This window comes from Talpa occidentalis, unplaced genomic scaffold (genome assembly GCF_014898055.3).
Source record: "Talpa occidentalis isolate TD23 unplaced genomic scaffold, MPIMG_talOcc4v2.1 talOcc4.15, whole genome shotgun sequence".
NCBI classification, from domain to species: Eukaryota; Metazoa; Chordata; class Mammalia; order Eulipotyphla; family Talpidae; genus Talpa; species Talpa occidentalis.
Genome location: NW_023601543.1, coordinates 28393832 through 28413412, shown reverse-complemented (window position 1 = coordinate 28413412; position 19581 = coordinate 28393832). Strand labels below are relative to the sequence as shown.

Genomic DNA, 19581 nt, shown 5'->3' with positions numbered 1-19581 from the left:
AAATATATGAGGTAAGTACTATTATCATTCTCATTTTATAGATGGCAGCAAGGAGACACAGTGCAGGTAACTAATTTGTACAAAGTCACACAAGGAGTAGTAAGTGGAGAGTGAATGCTTTTAATCACTATGCTGTATTAAAAGAGAAGAGCAAAGCTAATAACATTCATCAATCAATGGTTGTGTGTACTGTGCTTTGCGAGTTACTAGTTGTCGAGCCTCTGATCTGGGTAAAGACAGATGTCTGTCTAATATAACCAGTCTTGGTGTGTCATGTAAGTGTGTGTCTGTGTAGGAACAGTTGCAGTGTTTGTCTGGAGCATTGTTTGAGTGTGCATTTCTTTGTGATAATAAGCTTTCAGTCCAGCATGCACCTTAATGCCTTTGTGCATGCTGTGCATTTGTCTATTTTATAGATGGCTGCCTAGATGTTCATCTGTCTCGTGTGTGCTTGCATGCATGTGTGTGTGTGTGTGTGTGTGTGTGTGTGTGTGTAGGGGGACTGTAAAGAGGATATACACGGAAAAAGAATTTATGTCCAATGAGGGAATTAGTGTTTAAATTGACTGCATCTATGTCTCTTTTCCAAGCCCTTGGTATCTCCCCCAGGTATGGGGAGAAACTGCAACATAACTGGAGGAGGTTGGTTACTTTTTATTTTTTATTTATTTTTTATTTCTTTTGTATGGAAACATCCTCTCCTGTTCAGAGCACGTTCCCCCCCTCTTCTCCGTATTTCAGACCTGTTCAGCTTCTCTTTAGTAACACCAAAGGCACAAGAATAATTTCTTTTTTTTCCACCAATTTTTTATTTTTTTATTTTAGATTTATTTATTTATTTATATAAGCACTGGGTACAGTCAGAAGCGCAGGAGGGTGAGAGAATTCACCAGAGCCAGAGTGGAGAGCAGAACAGGCAGAGTGATGAAGTACACTGCTGAGGGGAGTAGTGGGCGGCAGGAGAAGTCTGCGTGCCATGTGGGACCCTCGCCCCGTGGCCGGGGATCGAACTGGCGCTGCAGAGGCTGCAGGCAGCTTCACAACCCAGCGCTCAACCGCTGCGCCACCAGGGAGGCCCGCAAGAATAATTTCTAAACAGATAAAACTTTAGCTAAGGGATTATATTGTGCCAAGGGGAGTGTATGTCCCATAGACATACACTGTCCCACCCTTTGCCCCTTCATTCCCAATCTTTATATGAGCAATTGTACACTGGCATAAAAAAAGCAGGCATGTGAATATACAAAGATGTCTTCTGAGAAACACCTCAGGTGGAGGGGCAATCCACCTGAGCAAGGCATGAGGAAAACTAGAGAAGAGAGCAAGGAATAGACAGGAAAGGATCACAATGGTAGATGGAACGAAAGTATGTGAAACAGAAGGGTAAAAACAATTACAAGATGCCAGTTTACTATATCATACACATACAATGAAATTCTTGCCAAGTGTGTGGAGTTCTAGCATCTGCAGAGCTCTGAATCTTCCAGCCCCCCTGGGCTATTCTAGGATTATTATTGCCACCCAGTCATCAGCCAAGAAATCCAAACCATTTAAGAGGATGCCACTGGCTTTCGAATGAAATGTAATTTGTATTGCACAGGCAGCACAGAGAGAACATTTATATTTAAGAAGTGAAAATCTGATCTCAGAGATGAGTAGGTAAATTGCATACTGTCTGCATGCCAGAGAGTAGAATTAAACATTTTCCTGCTTTCACACTCCATTTCTGTCAAAAACAGGATCTTGGCAGCAAACCATCTGAAAAAAAAAACAAAAACCTATGACCTATAGTGAGTACCGCTGAGCCTTAAATTTAATGCGAACCCACTGGACAGCTGCTAAAGCAGTGACACATCGTTTGCCCAGGAGGTGAAAGCAAGTAGTGTTCCCAGGATTTTGGTGTTTATTATTTATTTATACTCTTTTGAAAAATAACTACAGTAAAACCTCTGTCACTTTTTCCTTCATGAACCTTTACTTAAAGGTATTTATTAAAAGCCACTGTGTGCTTACCATTTTGCTAAGTGACACAGGGGCCTAGGGCAGGTGTGTACTCACTATCTTTGTCTTCAAGGATGTTATAGGCCAGTTGGGGAAGTAGATCAACAGTATGAAGCAATGGTAAACAATGAAAGAATAAAATTATTTGAGTGTTAAATTGTGTGATACCAACTCCAAGTGCTGCTAAGAGTTCAGAGGAGAGGTTGATGTAAGGCTAACCTCACCCCTATCATCAATAGCTACCCTTTATTGACACTTAAATGTGCCAGGTATTGTGCTAAGTGCTGTTTACTTATTACCCCATTTAATCCTTTCAACTACCTTGGAGATACGCACTATTATTTTTTTAAAAGATTTTTATTTATTCATGCATACAAAAACCGGGGTACAGGCCAGATGCGCGGGAGGGTGAGAGGATTCCCCAGAGACAGAGTGGGGAACAAAACAGGTAGACTGACTGAAATACACTGCTGAGGGGAGCAGCAGGCGAGACAAGAGAGGTCTGCCCCGCCATGTTGGATTCTTGCCAGCCAGCCAGGATCGAACCCACATTGCAGAGGCTGCGGACAGCTTCACAACACTGCGCTCAACCACCTGCACCACCAGGGAGGCCCACTATTATATTTTTTCAGAGGCGAAAACTCAGATTGCTAAGTAACTGATCCAAAGGGAGTGAGGACATATGAGATTAGAGAAGCAAAGAGGGGCCTGATCACAATGGACTTTAGAAACCGTGAGGAGAAGTTTGGAGTTCATCCTTAGGTTAGAGGGAAGCCAACTGAAAATTAATATGAAGCTGTTTTAAGCATGGGGTTGTTTTATTTTAAAAGACTACTTTATATGTGGCTGCTGGATTGAGAACACTTTGGAGAGATACAAGACTGGAGATAGAAGGACAAGTTAGGTGACTGGCACATAGTAGGCACTCAATTTGACACGTGGATGAGTGAATTTAGGGAAGAGTTCCTAGTGTATATTCTAGTAAATAATAGAGAGGGATAGATTTGAATTATATTGAGGAAATAAAATACATGGGTTTTGATGATTAATCGGATGTGGGGGATGAAAAAGAGAAGAGTGATACCTACGGTTTCTGAGGGACCAACGGTGCCTCTAATTCATGTGGGGAACATTTGAGAAGAGTAAGATTTAATGGAAAGGGTGTGGAAAGGTGATGAGTTCAGTTATGGAAACACTGAGTTTGTAGTTCCTGCAGTTATACACATGAAAATGTCTAGCAAGCAGTTGGATTTATGGGTTTGAATTTCAGGAAGGAGTTTAGGATGAATGTGTTGCTCTTTTGTTACTGTTTTAAAAAACTATGGAGCAAAGCTTTATATGTTCTTGTGTATAGTCATCTTACCAAATTATTAATTTTAGATGAAAAGAACCAGTCTCTTACATTTATCTCAAATAGCTATATCTCTTCTTTACCAATGTTTATACCACTTATTTTCTCATTTTCTTTTGCCTCAACTAAAATATTAAAAACATTGTTGAATAATAGTGATGATATCAGACATCCTTTCCTTGTTTATCATCTGGAGAGAACCCTAGCATTTTTACTAAGTTGGAAAGATGTTTGGCATTTATTTTTATCAAATTTAAAAGGTGTCTGGGCCTCCCCTGTGGCGCAGTGGTTGAGCGCTGGGTTGCGAAGCTGCCCACAGCCTCTGCAGTGCCGGTTCAATTCCCGGTCACCGGGTGAGGGTCCCACATGGCGCGCTGATCTCTCCTGCCGCCCGCTGCTCCCCTCAGCAGTGGATTTCGTCAGTCTGCCTGTTCTGTCCCCAGCTCTGGCTCTGGTGAATTCTCTCATCCTCCTGCGCTTCTGACTGTACCCAGTGCTAGTATAAGTAAATAAATAAATCTTTAAAAAAAAATTTAAAAGGTGTCTTTTACTTGGCATTTTATTTAGATTGAATTTTGTTTTAAAACCTTTTAGAATAGGGCCTCCCCGGTGGCGCAGCAGTTGAGCGCTGGGTTGCGAACCTGCCCGCGGCCTCTACGGCGCTGGTTCGATCCCTGGCTGCTCCCCGGCCACCAGAGGAGGGTCCCACATGGCGCGCAGACCTCTCCTGCCGCCCGCTGCTCCCCTCAGCAGTGTACTCTGGTCCTTCTGCCTGCTCTGCTCCCCGCTCTGGCTCTGGTGAATTCTCTCACCCTCCCGTGCTTCTGGCTGTACCCAGTGCATGTGTAAACAAAACAAACAAACAAACAAAATAAATAAATAAACATGCCTCTATTAAAAAAAAAAAAAAAAAAAAACCTTTTAGAATATATTAATATTACCCTATATGTTGACTTTTTTCCTAATCTATCATTCTTTTATTTCTGGAATAAACTTTTTAAGTTATAGTCATTTTTCCTTTTCTATTTTTTAAATGTTTTATTTAGACTTTTTCTCTATACAGAAATAAAATCAGTGTACTTTTTCTCTATATATTCAGAAGTGAAATCCATCTACAGTCTTATTATTTCTGATATCTTTTTTAGGTGTTTGGTATTATGTTTATACTAGATTCACTCAGTACATTTTGGTTCGTTTTATCTTTGTGATCTTCACTAGTTTAAACATCATGGGATCGATCTGTTCTCTACGAGTTTATGGAACTTGATTCTAAAACCATGTGAACCTGGAATCTTAAAAAAATATTATACATCTTTAATCACTTTTCCAATCTGGCCTAAAGTTTACAGTCTGTTGAAGCTTGTTACTTCTTCTTGGATAAAATTAGATGGTATTTAATAGATTTTTTAACTGTGTGCCATGGGTTGCACATAATTTTCCCATAGAGTTTCTTTCATATATCGAATGGTATATGGAGCTGACTCATCAATTGTGCACATTTCTTGCCATCTTTGGGTTTAATGACCACACGTTGTTGCCTTAAAATCTACCATAGTGGAAATTTTACACCATGGAAGCTACCAAGCAGTACAAATAGTGCTTTTTTCTTTTGAGAGTCAGTTGTTAATTGATTACCAGCACACTTTTGTCTGCATCTGTGAGTATATGTCATTGTGCTTTTGTTTTGATTTGCTTTCTTTTTCCTTAATCAACATTTTCAATTATTTTTATTTTAATTATCTTTTGTATGGTAGTTTCATTTTGATTTTATTAATTCAGCTTTCTAAAAATGAATCACCTCTTACTTCCTTATATTTTATTGTCTTTTTCCAGTTTCTTATGTTGAAAAATAATTATTTTTCTTTTTTAAAATTTATTTATTTATATATATTTTCCATCATTGTTCATTTTTGTAAAATATTCGCTTTCTCCTCTCAGGTGTAGTCCCCATAAAATTTCCACCACCACTCATCCATGAACCATAATCTCTTATGCTTTTCCCAACCCTGTTTGATCCCTCTTCTTCCCCACCCTGCAGAATGTCTCTGATTTATAGTTGCCTGTTAATTTTGGTTTCTTACCTATTATTTTTTTCCCTGATTCCTTATTTGTTTTCCCTATATTCCTCCTGTAAATGAAACCATCTGATATTTTTCTTTATCCTTCTGGCTTATATTGCTGAGCATAATCTCTTCTAGCTCCATCCAAGTTACTGCAAATGACATGAGTTTATCTTTTTTGATTGCTGAGAAGTGTTCCATTGTGTATATATACTGCATCTTCTTGATCCAGTCATATATTTTGGGGCATTTGGGTTGTTTCCATATCTTACCTATTGTAAATAGTGCTACAATAAACATAGAGGTGCAGGTATCCTTTTCAATTAATGTTTTTGTGTGCTTTGGGTAGATTCCTAGGAGTGGAATTGCTGGGTCACGTGGTAGCTCCATTCTTAGTAGTCTGAGGAACCTCCACACAGCTTTCCATAGTGGTTGGACCAGTTTGCGTTCCCACCAGTAGTGTAGGAGAGTTCCTTTTTTTCCACATCCTTGCCAACATTTGTTGTTGCTAGTTTTTTAAATATGTGCCATTCTCACTAGTGTAAGGTGTTATCTTATTGTGGTTTTGCTTTGCATTTCCCTGATTATAATTGATGTTGAGCATTGAAATAATAGTTATTTTCCAATCTTTATACATATTCCTGAGTAGAGCTTTATAGATTTTGTTATTAAGTGTGTGTCTTTTCATTATTTTCTATAAACATTAAGAATTTAAATTTTGATTGCCTCTTTGAATCAAAGGTAATTAAGGAGTATGTTTGTTCCAAGTGGTTTAAATATTTGGGGGTTCATATTTTTGTTATTTTCTAATTTTACTGGACTATGATCAGAGAATGTAGACTATAAAATCTCTTTTAAAAATGTACCTGTATGATATTGTTTTTTTGTTGCTGAGTATATGCTCAATTGTCAATGTTCCATGTATATAAGAAAAGAATGTGTATTTTATGTAGGGTACAAATTTCTATATGTAACTATTACATTGATTTATTGATAGTTTATTATTCAAATCTTCTGTGTCCTTGCTTTTCAGCTTCACCCTATAACTATATATTTTTCTTATTATTTTGCCTTCTATTTTTAAGAATATTTGTTTCTTTGGAGTACAGCTGACAGTATAAAGCAAAAGTGCATTTTTAAAGTTATTGATACATATTGTCAACAAACTCTATTTGCCAAGACTCTTTACACTCCCACTAGAAATATTGAAGGGAGCAGATGGGGCTTTCTTATGTTTTCCTCTTCTGTACTGTTGCAGAAGTTACTGAATTCAGTTACCTACGCCTAGCCTTTTTGGTTTTCTCTCTGAGAGAAAAGGTATTGGATGCCAGGTAGTAGCTGAGAGCAGGAGATCCCACTGGGTTAGCCGTTGAGTCAATGAAACTGACTGATATCATCCAGCAGGCCTACTTGCAAATCAGACTGTTCAGAGAAATCAGAAGCAGTATTAATTAAGCAATTAAATCCTCCATGTTAATACTTAATTTATCAGGTCCCTGAATAACATCATTTAGATTTTTATATAAGTGCACCCTGTAATGGAAGGACATCCTGTCCAGGTTGGGTCTCACCTTGTTCTCTGAGCAGCTGAGATAGATGTCAGCCACTCTGACCATGAACTGGAGTAAGTAGATTGAAAAAAATAAATGAACAAAAATGATAATTTAATATTAGAAATGTTTTGTGTCTTTACTTAAAAGTTTGGTGACATTTTTGTGACCAGAAATATGTTATAGGAACATAACTCTTGTTTATATTGATTAGCCTATGGTAAAATTAATTTTGCTGTATGTTGTTTCATATAAAGTCACAGATTCCAAGACTCTGCCCACAAACATTAGTTCCTTTGCTCTGCCCCTGCATCCTCTAACTTTTCTCACTCTCTGTTCTGCCCAGTGATGACATTTTCTTTTCTCCAGGATCACCCTCAAAACTTGCTTTCTGAGACATTGAAGTTCACATTACTGCACGAGTGAATGAAAACGGCTGTATAGAGAGATTTGCATTTTCAGAGGACATACACTAAGTCCTCACTCAATGTCCTTGACAGGCTCATAGGAACTGTGGCTTTTTTCAAAACGATGTTTGTGAGGAAAGCAGGACCTTAAATACTGTTTCGTTTAATGTTAGTAGGGATTTTTTTCTCATCAGCATTATAACAAGAAGATAATGAACAAAGTGTCATTTGAGGACCTACTGTACACCTAGAATTTTAAAGATCAATAATTGGAGTGGAAGGAATGCATAGTATTGATGGAGTCTTTTATTTTTCACTAGGAAACATCAGTATTTAATTATTCCTGATAAATATACAAGGTCTTTGAAAAATCAGTATTAAGTTTCTCTTCATAAAATACCCGATTCAAACAAATCATCTGTAAAAGTACACCTTTTAAGGATCAGAAAAAAATAAATGAAAAAACAAAATTAGCACACAACTATAAATCAGAGACATTCTGCAAGGGAGGGGGAGGTAGAGTGATCAAAACAGTGGAGAGAAGAGCACAAGGGACTATGGTGATGGTGCACGGGTGACTTGGTGGTGGGAATTTATGGGGACTACACCTGACAGGAGAAAGCACGTATTGTACAAAAATGAACAATGATGATATCTATCGATCTATCTATCTATCTATCTATCTATCTATCTATCTATCTATACACCTTTTAAACAGTTGGGAGATTAAAATATGGAGCAAGGGTTAAGTGAATGATATTAGGGAATTATTTTAATCACTGGGATTATTCAATAAAATTTCTTTTTAATTTTGAGTACCTAGGGGTGAAATAACGATATCTTGGATTTGCTTTAAAATACTCTAGCAAGGGCCTCCCCGGTGGCGCAGTGGTTGAACGCTGGGTTGCGAAGCTGCCCGCAGCCACTGCAGCGCCGGTTCCATCCCCGGCTGCTCCCCGGCCACTGGAGGAGGGTCCCGCATGGTGTGCAGACCTCTCCTGCCACCCGCTGCTCCCTTCAGCAGTGTACTTCGGTCCTTCTGCCTGCTCTGCTCCCCGCTCTGGCTCTGGTGAATTCTCTCACCCTCCTGCACTTCTGACTGTACCCAGTGCTTGTATAAATAAAATAAAATAAATAAATAAATAAATAAATAAATAAATAAATAAATAAATAAATCAATCAATCAATCTTAAAAAAAATAAAATACTCTAGCAAAAAAGAGGGAAGTAAATCAAACAAATGTTAATGGCTGTTGAATCTGGAGAATGGGTACATGAGGTTTCATCATATTCTTTGGTTTTAAATGTGCTTAGAAAAAAAAAATAAATGTGCTTAGAAAATTTCATCATGAAAATATTTGAAATGGTAGTAGGGACATGTGTCCACTGCAACCAGTAAAGCAATGCTAAAATATATAAACAATTAAAAGTTTTGCCTAACACCTCTCTCCAGCCAAAATCTTCTATAACTTCACTTTTTTTTTTTTTTTTTTTTGGTCTATCAAACCTATTTCTATCAAAGTCCTGTATCCCCACACCCAGGACTAGTCTTGTTTTCTCCTATGTAGGTCTTCCTTTTTCATCACATGGTTTGAAGCTCCACAGTCAGGAGAATGTGACAACACGAAAGATTCAAGTATAAGAACTGAACCGCGTTACTGTCTAAAGACAACCCACAGGAACCTGACTGCTAGTAGTTGCATCCTATCTTAGAAAATGCATTTGGAATCTAGTGTTGAAGATGTTATATCTGAACTCTAATTGATCATAGATTTGAATTCCTACAGTAAATTCAGAACAAAGCAACTGAATAAGTCTGCTTATTATCCAAATAAGACCAAACCAGCCTTTTCAGTTCTAGATGAGATTAAGATAAAAAAAAAAAAGAATTATTTGTTCAGAGTTAGAAAGTGGAAGTAATTTCTGAGTAATAATCCTTTAGATGATGTAGAAACACATTTGTGTATGCACACATATACACAAGTTATAAATGCCTAAACTACCTACACCAACAAAAGATTATGGGACTATCAGTTGTAAATGCATATTATCAGGAATTGAAATGCCAAGCATCCTATTTGACAGTAAGACAAGTAAGTGCAGCCACAAATCAAAGCCTGAATTTCAGCTTTCTGGGAAAGAAGTACTATATTTTCCAGACTGGAGTAATAAGGTGGGATGGGACAGTGGGGAAGGGAATTAATATTTATTTAGGGAATAATATTTATTTAACTCCTACACTGTTCTAGGTTCTGTGCTAAGACTTGCATCTCTAATATCTCCTATTCTCACAGCAACCTTTGAGATAGGTAATACTATTTTTATTTTACCCATCAAATAAATGGGCTCAGAAATGTTAAGTGACTTGTCCAAGGTCAGCCAGCTTTGTGTCAAAGGTGAAATTTAGACCACTAAACAGGTGAACTGATTACAAAGAGAGTGATCAAAGAGTAAGATTACTTTGACAGTTAGTCTGGAACATTGGGAATTTGATGGTGACCTCGAGTTGGAATTAGAAAGCTTAGTTGGACTGTAAGTCCATCTCTTGCTAGCTTATATAACTTTGACCATTTACCTCTCTGGATTTCAGTTTCCTTATTCATAAAATGCAGACAATGATGCCTGCTCTATCTCTCTCATAGAGTTGTGGTGAAGATTAAATATACAGGTCAAATATATCTGAAAGCCCTCTCTAATTTAAACCATAACTTCTATACAGCTATAAACTATACAACTATAATTATTTCTTTGATTAGCAATACTAATGAATTAAGATGATCATTTCTTTGGAATTTCCCAGGAAGTTGATTCCTTTTTCTTTGCTTTGTATTTCTCTAGAAGCTATTGGACTTCTCAAAGTGAAGAATTGAGCCCAGAGCTCTAAGCATGAAGTAAAGACCCAAAATAAATCACATTTTTTGCTCCCTCATACTGTCACCATTTATATAAGAGCGAATCAGGTTAAAAGAAATATCAAGGATAGACCTATAAGGGAAATATAAGCTCCCAAAAGTAACTTTTTGTCCTAGCATGTGTGGGGGTGGAGGACACAGACATGCCTGCTTTGCTCTAGTAATAGTGGTGAGAAATTATGAATTATAAGTATCACACACACACAATGCATACAAACACATGTACATGAGCCTCAGGGCTTTTCACCATAAGGCAGTGCCCATCAGAATAAGGTTCCTGAATGAGCCAGTATAACTACGTTAGGGCCTTCTCTGACCCCAGTAATACCCATAATACTACATTCTCTGTTCATATTTTTGACAACCACCTCTTACCCTCACCCATCAGGCAGGCTAAGTGGTGAATTCTCTCCTCTCTAGAGAAGGAATCAGTTGTAGGAAGGCATATATTCATTAGCAGTACTTTAATGAGCTTCCAAAGTACAGAACCCCACTCTTTTGGGGTGCAGAGTACAGGACAGATGGGAGTCTCTTCCTTAGGGAGTACTGCAGAGGAGACTAAAACAGTTATATTTTTCTAAGTGAGGGAATATGTTAGATTGCTTTCTTGCTTACAACCTATTTATTCTGGATCCAACCTAATACCTTTTGGGCTCTGAGCCTGGGGGATTTTGTTAATTATGGGGGAGCCCAGAGCAGAAAAACAAACTAACACGCTTGGGCCAGCCAAATTCCTTCCCAGTGAAGGATGAGAAATGTAATCAGTGTTTTGTCAGGAATCAACAGCTGACCTCCCTCCTGGCATGAGCTGTCTACTCTGAATGGAGGGAGTAGGTGATGATCTGGTTCATGGTAGGCAGAGAGGCCATCTTACCTTCACAGGCACGGTGAACCTTGACCCAGTGGTGGTAACTACATTTGGGGATGAGGCCTAGGTACTTAAGTATGAGAAGAAGAAGAAAAAGCATATGGCAGTCTCAGAGAAAAGCAAATTGTTACCCAGTATGTTCCAGAAAGCAAACCAGACAATATTTAGAAATGGAATAAAAATAAGCCAGGTGATAAAACTGTGCCTATTGGATCATTCTGCAGAAAATCCTCAGAAGATACAGTGGTTATAACAATAATAGTCACAGTTGTCACCATCATCAAGTCTTAGTAACAAAAATAATAAAACAAAACAGAATAAAACAAAAAAAAACAAATATTTGACTATTATATATCAGAAAGTATATTAGGTGCTTTATTTCCATTGTTTAATAAATATGTAGCAAAGAAATGAGACTAGAAACTAGCATTATTCTCATTTATGAAAGAAGAAACTTGGACCTTTTGCCCAAGACCAGACAGGTGGTTGGTTAGCAGTACAAGCAGGAAGCTAATCTTGGGCTGCATGATTTTGAGGCCCATTCAATTAATTTCTCCCTCCCTCCCCCCACCTCTGCCTCCTTCTCCCTCTCTCCATCCCTATCCCCAGCAACATAACCTGAAGGCCTTGCCTCAAGACTTCCTTTCCCTCTTGGGTTTCCTCCCACTTCCCTTAATGCTTTGTCTCTGTCCTGATTCATGAGGTAGTTGCTACCCCTGGAAATATGTTCTCATATTTGTTACCTAGTCCAGAGTCAGGCCTCCTATTTTTATTTTGAGGCCTCCTTTTCCACTGATGTTCTCATGATGCAGAATTCTTCTTTTCCTGGACTTCTTTGCTGGTACTTCTCTGTCTTCTTTCCCTACCCACCACTTCACTCTACTCCCAAAAAGTAAGTGCAATATAGGCTCTTCTTTGGCTATTTTTACTCTTCCACTTGGGCCCTTGCTTCTAGTGACCATCTGCCTTTTCTAAACATAGAACCAAGCTTTTTTCCTTTTACCATCTGAAGTCCCCTGTCTCAGAAAGAATGACTTCTTTCTCAGAATGTTGCCTGCCTTGATCTTAACTATCAGAACGTGAGTTTCTCTGGCCCTTCTAGCAGCTAGTCCTTGCTCTGCACATACAGGGAGTGTCAGGATGCTGAAGCCATGTCTCAGAAACAGAGGTCTTGGGGAGAGATGCTTATGCCAGACTTGAGTACCAAAAGGGGCTAAACGCTCCCCACATTTCTGTCCCAGGCTAAGAAGAGATTCCCTGCTCTCTTCCTCTTACATAATTTTGTGGTTGTGAAAGGCAGTGAAAAGGAAGACTTGGGGGAAAATACTTGGATGAGGAATTGGAAACCTGGGTTCTGGTATGAACTCCTCCATGCACTTGGTGCAAGAACTTGGACAGGGCAGCCTGTGAATATGCCTGTTACACCGTCTATTCTGCTGTATTGGAATCCAATTATATTATGTCTTGTTTTCTTCACTGGTCTATAAATTTCTTTTTTTTTTTTTTTTAAAGATTTATTTATTTATTTATACATGCACTGGGTACAGTCAGAAGCGCAGGAGGGTGAGAGAATTCACCAGAGCCAGAGCAGGGAGAAGGACCGAAGTACACTGCTGAGGGGCACAGCGGGCGGCAGGAGAGGTCTGCGTGCCATGTGGGACCCTCCTCCGGTGGCCGGGGAGCAGCCGGGGATCGAACAGGCGCTGCAGAGGCTGCGGGCAACTTCGCAACCCAGCGCTCAATCGCTGCGCCACCGGGGAGGCCCTGGTCTATAAATTTCTTGATGGCAGCAACCATGACCTTGCCACATTCATTTTGAAAATCATAGTTCCTAACTGCTTTCCTCCTCTCCCCTCTGATCTATTTTCCACATTGTTGTGCAAATGAAGTTTCTAAAATGCAAATATTTTGTGTTTCTCCTCTACCATAAATCCTTCATGGTGGTTCCCTATCATCTCTAAGATAAGAGGTTGTGAGACCCATCATGATTGGAACCCTGCCTTTCTCTAGCATGTCCTTTTGCCACTTGGTACTTTTACACTTCTTCCATTCATTCTACAAATATGTAAGCATATTTCTGCCTTTACAGGCATTGAGAACACAATAGTGAAGATGGCACTTGGCCTTACAGAACTTATACTATCTTCCTTTTCTGCTGGCAGACTACTGCTTTTCCTTTAAGATTTACCTCAAGCATCACACCCTCCAGAAGCCATTACCCATGCTACATCTCCCTCTCCTTTCCCTAATCTGGTTCAGGTGTTCCTGCATTATAAATGAGGAGAACCCTATGCATACTTTTATCTTAGAAATTCTATGTATCAGTTCCCTACCAAATTGTAAACTCTGAGAGTGGATACTTGTGGATAATTGTAAACTCTGGCCTGTCAAATTTTTTATACCCAGCACATGGGTTGGTACATAATAAGTACCAAGAAAGGATAACTGAACAAACACTACCCTCTTCTGACTCACTGCAAGTAAAGCACAGCCAATTACCCAGAAAAAGTAACTTTTTCTTTCTTTTAACATGCTGTAAGGAACTTTTTCAGAAGATATAGTTTCCTAGGACCTAGGAACATCTTTCCAAATCCTTCTCAAAATCATAAACAATATACAAATGGCAGAACAAAATGACTATTTTGAATAATTGTATAAAAAGAAAATATAATGAAAATTTGTCTCATGTAATGAAATGCAGCCTATTATACATTTTTTTCATTATACGTGGCCAGCACATTCACATTCATTCATTCCTTCATTCATTCAATATTTATTCAGTACTTACAGTATGCCAGGCACTGTTCTAGGGGTTAAAATACAGTAGTGAACAAAACAAAGTCCTTAACCATAAGAAATTTGCATTCAAGGGGGATGGGAGACAATAAATAAACACATTTTTGATTAGAGGGTATAAGTGCTATGAATAAAATTAAACTAGAATATAGAGTGGAATGTGAGTTGAGATGACATTTGAGCAAAGGCCTGAAGATATTGCTTATAACATCAGAAAACTACATAAATATCGCTTCATCAGATGTGCCTAAAATATTATGGGACTTCTAGAGTTTTGTCTAATGTCTTACATAATCATATAACTATCAGAACCAGGAAATTCTCATTGTACAATATTCTGTTAAACAAACTACAGACCTCATTCAAATTTTGCCAATTTTTACATGGTATTGGTATCAGGGTGATGTTTTCCTCATAAAATGTATTTGGAAATATTCTGTTTTTCTCAACTTTTTGGGAAGATTTTGTGCAGGAAAGGTATTAGCTCATCTTTGAAGGCTTGGTAGAACTCACTAATGAAACCATCTGGTCCTGGACTTTTGTTTTTTGGGAGACTTTTGATTATTATTTCAATTTCCTTGATTGTAATGGTCTGTTCAGGTTTTCTGTTTCTCCTCATTCAGATTCAGATGGTTGCATATTTTGAAGAATTTGTCCATTTTTTCTACATTATTCAACTTACTAGAATATAAATATTCATAGTAATCTCTTATGAGCCTTTGAATTTCTGAGATGTCTGATGTAACATTTCTTTTGTTTCTGATTCGATTTGAGTTTCCTACCTTTTTTTCTTTGTGAACCTAGCTGGAGGTTTCCTATTTTTTTTTTTTCAAAGAACCAGCTTTTGGTCACATTAATCTTTTGTAGTGTCCTTTCAATTTCTATGTCATTTATTTCTGCTGTAGTTTTTCTGCTGGCTTTTAGTTTTGTTTGTTCTTCTTTGTTTAGTTCCTTGAGGTGTAATATTAGATTTTTTTTTAATTGTTTCTTGTTTCTTGGCCTGTACTGATACATATTTCCCTCTTAGCACTGCTTTTGCTGTGTCCCATAGGTTCTGGCAGGTTGTGTCCTCATTGTGATTTGTCTCAAGGTATTTTTAAAATTTCTTCTTTCACTTCTTTATTAGCCCAATTGGTGTGATTTCAATCTTCATGAACTTATTTATACTTGGTTGGTGACCAAATATGTGGTCAATCTTGGAGAATGTCCCATGTGCACTTGAGAAGAATTTGTATTTGTCTTTTTGAGGGTGTAGTGCACTGTAAATGTCTTTTAAGCCCATGTGTTCTAATTCTTCACTTAAGACTATTGAGTCCCTGTTTTTTTCCTGTCTCATTGATCTGTCCATTGGTGCAAGTGGGGAATTGAAGTGTCCAGCCACTAATGTATTGTTTCTAGTGTCTGCTTTCAGATTTGGTAGTAATTGCCTTATAATCACCTTGTATATTTTGATGCTCCTTCCTTTGTTGAGCATATATTGATGAGTCCTATGCCTTCTTGATGTAATCATTATGTATTATCCATCCCTGTCTCTTGTCTCTTGTCACTTTTTTTTAAAGCTGGATATCTGTTTTATCTGATATGAGTATTACTGTCCCTGTCTTTATTTGCACCCCATTTGCACATAGGGTGGTTTCCCAACTATTTATTCTGAGCCTACTTTTATCTTTATAGCTAGGGTGAATTTCTTTGAGGCAGTAGAAAGTTGGATTCTGTTTTCTGATCCAACCAGCTGTTCTCTGCCTTTTGATTGGTGAATTCAGTCCACTTATGTTTAGGGTGATTTTTGATATATGAAGTTCACTTGTCCTTAATTTTCTGGTAATATCTATTTCCTTGCTCAGTTTTTTTTTTTTTTTTTGTGTGTGGGAATGTTTTTCTTTTTGATTTAGATATGAGAGATTCTTGCAACATTTCTTAGAAAGGAGGTCTAGTGTTTGCAAACTCCTTCAGCTTCTGGAAGTTGCACTACTATGTGTCTTGGAGTAGGTCTTGCTACATTTAGGTAATGAAGTGTTCTTTTAGCTACAGACTTGTGTATTTGATTCTTTCTCTAGGTGCAGGAAGTTTTCCTTTATTATTTCTTTATCAAAGAACTCTATTCTCCTATCTCTCTTTCCCTTCTGGGATACTTATTACTCTTTTTTTAAAATAAGATTTATTTATTTATGCATACAAGAACTGGGGTACAGGCCAGAGGTGTGGAGGGTAAGAGGATTCACCACAGACAGATTAGGGAACAGAACAGGCAGACTGACTGAAATACACTGCTGAGGGAAGCAGCGGGCGAGTCAGGAGAGGTCTATATGGGTAGCTCCCTGGCCGGGGATCAAACTCATGCTGCAGTGGCTGCAGATACCTTCGTAGGTTGCGTCTTAACCCCTTGCACCACCAGGGATATTCATTATTCTTATATTGCCTTTCTTAATGGGTTGAATAATTCTCAAAGTGTTTCTTCATTCCCCCCCCCCTCATATATCTCTTTCTTCTACCTGGATTCTTTGTGCATTATCATCTTCAAGGTCACTGATTCACTCTTCTATTTGGTCTATTCTATGCCAATAGCTTTCTCCAGAATTTTTAAATCTCCTTTATTGGTCTTTTTATGTTCTGCATCTCCTTTATTTTCTTTGTTAATGCTTCAGTTTTGCTCTTCTGTTCATTAATTTTGTTTCTCAGGACATTCATTTGGTTTTCTGAGTTTTCTTGTATATTTTTGAACAGCTTTTCTGTGTTTTCTTCCTTTTCTTTGCATTTCCTTATTATGGCAATTTTGAATTATGTATCTGAAGGAAAGAAAAGGTTTTCCATGTCTCTGTGTTTGATTTCTGGACACTTGTTCTTTCTGTATGGTGCAATATCCCCCTGAAGACTCAAGATGTCATTTGTTGTATTTTACTGTCTCCCAATTATTAGCTGTGTAGGTTTCAATTATGTGTTCAAATATCTTACAGGTGTAGAGCTTCAACTTTTCCAGTAGATGGTGCCATTTGTCAGGGAGAAATAGTCTGTGGTTTCTTCTGGAGATGGGGGAGTGGCTTCAAAGGGTCCATCACTAGTGAATATGGTGTGTGTGGGAGGGGCATCTGGTGCCTGTGGTACCACATTCAGTCCTCTCTGGGTTCCAGGCCTTTGTCTTTGCAGTATATGGACTGGTTTTCAGGGCAACTTCAGAAAGTTTTTTCATGTGTTTTCATGGGCAGCCTGAAAACTTAACAGAAAGACCTACATTTCCTAATGTTTAGGCCTTGGAAGACTGGTTCTCATATTAATAGTCTGAAATATCAGAAACTGCCCTCCAGAAGTCTTTTTTGGGGTGGGAAGATTTACACAATTGGGTTGCCAGCATTTTCAGGAGAATAGATTGCTCCACAGACATTAAGACATTCAGTTAAACCCACTAACCAAAGAGCAAAAGTCAAAGAGTTGGAGTCCTCTGCAAACCAACTAGCCAACCAACCATCTGGCCAATCAAGAATGCTTAACAATTTAATGCCAGTTATTTCAAAGCAAGAGTTAATAAGGAAATGAAAAACTTCACTGTCTTTTCAAAGGAAACTACAGACAAGGAAAATACCAGTGTTTTTGAAGTGCCTTTCAAACAATTTGAGTTGTTTTATTCACATCGTGAAGACAGTTTCCCTGTAGTATTTCTTATTCAGAAAACATTTAAGGACCCTACTCTTTTGGGCTGCTTCTTGACATGGAAGAAATTTAATGTCACTATTTCACCTTTAGTTTGGGATTTTGCCTTTTCAGCCAACTTTATGCTCTACTAATTTTGCCTGACTGTTTTATCTTTGCCATGCAACTACCTAAACCCCACTCTGGTTCCCTTAATCTACATTTTTCTCTACAAAATGCATTTACTGTTGTATATCTTCTAATGTTTGCTATTCTAATTTAGATATTTCACTTTGCTAAATCAATCAGTAAATGTTTCATAAGTATTTGTTGTGTGTAAAGCATTATACAGGTTACAGTAGGGGAAACAAAGTCATATAGTCTTTCCTTAAGGAGATGGCTGTCAAAATGAAGATTTTCGAGCAAGGGCATGCTTTTCATATGGGGGTATGGTAAACCTGGGGATGATTTATGAGGCTATTATGATGTGAACAGGGCCTACCCAAGAAGGGTGGCAGGAAAAGAAAGAAAAAAGAAATTTTTAAGGCCATGCACCAGCAGCCTCAAAAAGACACGATAAATACAAAGTGTCTAAGTTTCCAGATACTCTAAAGAAGGAATCAGGGTGAACTAGATGAACTGCATATTCTTACATGAGTAGGAATTCCCTGAGAGAATAAGATTATCTGCCTTGTAAAGGTAGATCCAATTTAGGGCAAGAATGAAGAGACTCAGGAAAAAGTTGAAATAACCAGAATGGGGCTGTTTATTCAGAATAAATGTAAGCTCTCATTGTGGCATTCCCCTTGCAAAATAGAAATAAAAATAAGGTTGTCATTTGGCAGATGCATTTTATTTCAGTTAAGTGAGAAACAGAAACTTGGTCCGCAGGGACTGAAGAGAATAAGAATGGAAGCAGCAGGATTCAGTGATAGTTATTTTGCTGGGCTTGGAGAATGTAGAGGAATCCTCTGAAGAGGGCTAGCAACTGGCAATGCAGTCCTGTCCTGCTAATGAAGCACGTCTGGCTCCTGGAGTTTTGGTGCTCTCAAGTAACCCATTGTCTATTCCTCAGCCTTCTAGAGCTCTGCTCGAGTGATCCTTGAATAGACTCTTGGAATGATTGTGCTTCCCTGTGTGACTGCTCTGTGTGCTGCTGAAATGGAACTGAACCTCGCCTGCCCACCCAGCCAGCCCAGGGGTTTCACTTGACAGAACTCGGTTTGAATTCTGGTTTTACTGCTTACTAGCTGTGTGTTCCTGAGCAAGTCACTAAAAGCCTCAGTTTCCCCATTTTTGAAATGCAAATAAAAATGGCCCTTCTATTACAAAGATATGATAATTAAATGAAATAATCTATTTATAAATTACTTCATACATTAATTGTTTTTTATATGTTTGTTTCCTTTTCTTTCCCTTTATGCTTGGGCATCCCAAAGATCCCCTGGTCTCATTTTAGCCCCTTCTGGGGGTTTCATGCCATGTAATGTCAATAGTAGTGGAAATGGAAAGGAGAAATCAGTGCATGAAAAGTCAATGAAAAATGGTAGCTTTTTCAACCTTATCCCACTCTGAATTAACAGTGGAGATATTTTGATAGAGCCAGTATCCCAAAGTAGGAAAAGTATTCAGATACTGAATGGCCATAGGTGAGAAATATCTACTAAGACATGGTGATTAGGTGAAACTATAGCTGTGCATGCATATATTTAATGTGAATATTTAATAGCACATTCATATGTTTAAAAATTGGAAGGGAACAAGGGAAACTGAAAACAAATTTATTAGGATGGTAGTGATATGTTGTTCCAATGTTAATATTATTGTGCCGGTGGAGAGGGATCCTCTTTCCCTGACATACTTAAATTTCCTTACCCTCTTCCCAAAAGAGCAGCAGGAGGACAGGGTTCTGGGATGAAGGGACTTGTGCAGTGGGAGTAACATGCCCCCATCTCATCTGTCCTTCTGCCCAGCTTCCATTAACCATCATGATCTACCAGAGGCCTGGAGAGC

At 38.3% G+C, this 19581-nt stretch overlaps 1 protein-coding gene across 3 annotated transcripts in view; it reads left to right on the top strand.

Annotated features, from left to right (window-relative positions):
• Positions 1-19581, top strand: part of MID2 (midline 2) — an 81076-nt gene that overhangs the window by 39588 nt on the left and 21907 nt on the right. The window lies entirely within an intron of this gene.